This window comes from Pinus tabuliformis, chromosome 9 (genome assembly GCF_031772625.1).
Source record: "Pinus tabuliformis cultivar Carrire ecotype Pingquan chromosome 9, CPIR1, whole genome shotgun sequence".
Classification (NCBI taxonomy): Eukaryota; Viridiplantae; Streptophyta; class Pinopsida; order Pinales; family Pinaceae; genus Pinus; species Pinus tabuliformis.
Window position 1 is genome coordinate 1,150,109,822 of NC_142307.1, and position 3,725 is coordinate 1,150,113,546.

Below are 3,725 nucleotides of genomic sequence, written 5' to 3' on the forward strand. Positions count from 1 at the left end.
ATTATTGATGGTTTCTCTCACATTTGTTAACAATTCACATCATTGACTGGTAATAAAGCGATTTTCTAGCATGTTCGACATCAACACCTCTATTCACGTGCTAGAAATTGTACCTTGATCGGGTCATGTTGGAGTGCAAGACCCTGGGCTTAGATTACACAAGTCCAGGTTGCAGGGTGATGTGACATGATCATGATTACATACATGTCTCTTTCAGATGGATGGCTGCAACCATACCATGAATCTGTTATATGTGATCCTTCTTACTGGATGGTTGTGCCCATACCTTGGATCCATTTACATGATCTTCTTCTGGATGGTTGCATCCATACCATGATTCATCTATCAGAGATTTTAGTGATGTATATGTATCTATGCTTGCTTGCAGGTTTTCCGGCAATGGCCTCTGATTCCATGCATCTACTCATAAAGAATTTCACCCCTCACTCTTGTTTGACCTTCATGCTTTAGGGGGCATCTATTACACAACATTTTTTCACTGTCCCTATACTCCTTGGAGGACCTCTATAGTGACCCTCATATGTTTCCCTACCATGAAGAACATGTCCCTACATCCCTCTTCATCTGCAGAACATTTCCCTCTTTCATCATTTCCCAAAAATCTTCTTTCAAGCTCATTTTTCAAGATCAGCGCTAGTGCTCAGTTCTTCCCATGCGCCGATTTGAGGAGTTTAAAACCAAGACTAGCGCTAAATGGCACAAATGAACCTTGCATCACCCACGCCAACCCTGTTTTGGCAACTTTCTAAAATGGAGTCGAAGCTTCCAGCTCTAGAAGCTTCGTGAATGGAAGTCTGGTAAATGGTTAAGCAAGATAGAGCTGAGAGAGTCTGTTTGGGCTTCTTTCCCCTATTAATATGGAACAAACCAAAAGGGATAAGGCCTCTCCCACCATAATAGGATCCATTTCCCCTCCATTAAAGCTATATAAACTCTCCATTTCACACCCTCAACTAGCTAATGAAAGGGCTGAAATAATCTGCAAATCCTGAGAGCCATATTGAGATCCTTAGCCTTCTAGTTTGTATGTAAAGGGAGAATAAGCTTGATGTGTTTGGTTTGGAGCATAAGGGAATAGGCCTTGAAATTCCATTATGTTGAGGGTGAATCATGAGATGCTTCTAGTGGTGCTAGAACCCGTACATGCCAAAGGGAACCTACAACGTCAAGGCTCCGGTTGTATTTCTCTTTGAAATTTTGTTAATACAGCTAATGGTTTATTTCCTATATCATGTGTAATATTGCATGAGATAGCTTAATACTCCTTGACTTTTTAATAATATTGAATTCTATTTTATGCTATCATGTTTGTTGTTGTCTCTTGCATGTTCATTTCAGGTGTTTGAATGAAAGGAGAAAAAGGAAGTTGGAGCAAGGAGGCAAGGTCAACATCAAGTGGATTAGCGTTATAAAAGGTAGGCCCTCTTATTTGATTCTAATATAAGGAAGTTTACATTAGATTGTATTATTTGTGGCTAGACCCACTCTTGGGCTAGAGGGATCACCTCTATCCTTCGAGGATATTTACCTACGCCACACCACGGTCTCCATAGCCCTCCTTGACATGCATGGTGGTTCCTCACCGAATAGTTGTTGGTATAGAGGGCTGATAAAATATTCGGAAATAACATCTATCATACCTTTCTAGGCAGTGTCCCACAAAACCTTGTAGTGGTGGTGCACAGGGTTGGTCACTGATGTATCCCGGTTATAGCTCTAGTTCTCAAATTGGCATCTCGCGTAGACGAAATCTAGGAGGTATGAAGCCCTGTAGAATTCTGGTGGTTGCTCTGGCTTTGGATGCTTGGCTGCAGTTATGTTTATCTTTAGGGACGATGCCAGAATACTCGCCTAGTTGAAAATTGTTCCCCAGGTGGCGACAGTGTGCATGAGAGGAACCCAGGTGCCATAGAATACGACACATTCTGCTTTACCATAAAAGCAGAACATCATAGTGGCAATCAATTGATATACTTTCCGTAGCCCTTCTGTCCTATATGCCTGATCTTCTCTGACCCAATATTTTTATGGGTCATGCCACCATTCCCTCAGGATATCTTTAACCAAAGTTACAAAATAGGAGAGCCACTGAGAATCGAAGGTCTCTTGTCTTTCAGGGATTCTATAGTAGGTGGCAATATCTGTAGGTGATATTGTAGCTAAGGGTGCTCCAGTCTAGTCCCTAACCATCCATGAACCTGTATCTTTGTTCTGCAGGACCCAGTCAATAGTTTCCGCACACGGAAAGATCGGAGGATGTGACACTATCTTGTGCATTTTAGACCTCTTGACGTTCAGGTATATCGGGAAATCCTCCTGGATTTCTGGTATGTCCAGCCTCGCGAACTATTCATAGATGTTATACCATGAGAGTCTTGTAGTTTTATTGATATTGCAGGTTGGGTCCGCATAGATGGGTTGCTCCTCGTACTGGTAGATTTCCAACGAACTCCTTCCTCATCTTATACGAGCGGCCTTTGTAGTTGTGGGTGCCATCTCATCTTCGAAGGAGAATATGGAGATGCACTCGAGGTCTACGTCACCTGGCATGTCGAATATACAATCCCACAATGAGAGCGATGACATGAAAATTAAATAGAAACTGCTTAAATAAAATCAATTTCATAAGCTAACAGGAGGCCTTTTGGCAGGTCGCACGGGAAGGTAGGTCACATGGGTCGCAAGGAAAAGAGTGTGCCTTAGAGACTAATTGTATGAGTCGAAGGTCGCGAGGATCGCAAGGTCGTGAAGTCGCTAAGTCGCGAGGTCCCAAAGTTTCTAAGTCGCGAGGTCGCGAAGGTCGCAAAAATTATGGTATCTCGACTGCAAGTCATGTGTCCTAGGCTTTAGGCGAGCTAAGAAGGAAAACTTGAAGCTCACAGGAGGTCTAGAATTCTTCATTGTCATATGGTCAAGCTCACTGGCCAAAAAAGGGACGGTTAAGGTCAAGGAATGGCTATGAGGGGGGCAAGAGAGACTGCACAGGGCCAGAGTAATTGATTTTGGGTTTGAGGTGAAAACCTAGGCCAAAATGGAGATAAAAAAAACCCCCTAGGGTGGAATGTGGAGGGTAGGGTGGAAGAGAATGAAACTTCGACTAGAAAAATGATTAACGAGAAGGATAAAGGTCACCTACCTGGAGAAATCGTGCGCGCGCCCAAGTCGCAAGCCTCCTTCGTCTCTCGTGTGACCAAAGGAGTCATTACAAATGGATCAGGGTGACCTAGTATTTATAGTTTTTGTGGCATGTGCGAGGGTCACATGGGTCATGGGTCACATGGTGACCTACAAAGGTTGCGAGGTCGCAAAAGTCATGTGGTCAGATTGGGTATTACTTGCGACCTTTGCGACCTATGCGACCTTGCGAATTCTGACTGTCACAAGGTTCGCGTGGTCACAATGGGTATCTCTTGCAACCTTTGTGACTTAGCTACCTGTTGGTCGCAAGGGTCACAAATGTTCAAGATTCGGCCTATGCAACTCAAGTGACTTAGGCTGCTTGGGTTGCATAGGTCGCACTAGTCGCAAGTGATGGAGGGAATCACATTCTAAAGCTGTGATTGACTTGCTTGAACTGGATTTGTGACTTACCTTGACTTAGCAAGAAACTTTAGGTTCTGATGAGGCTTTTATGTTCTAGCAAGCTTTTGAGTAGATTCGTAAGGTGCGGAAAGTTCTCGTGCAATACCAGGGCTCTGAAAATT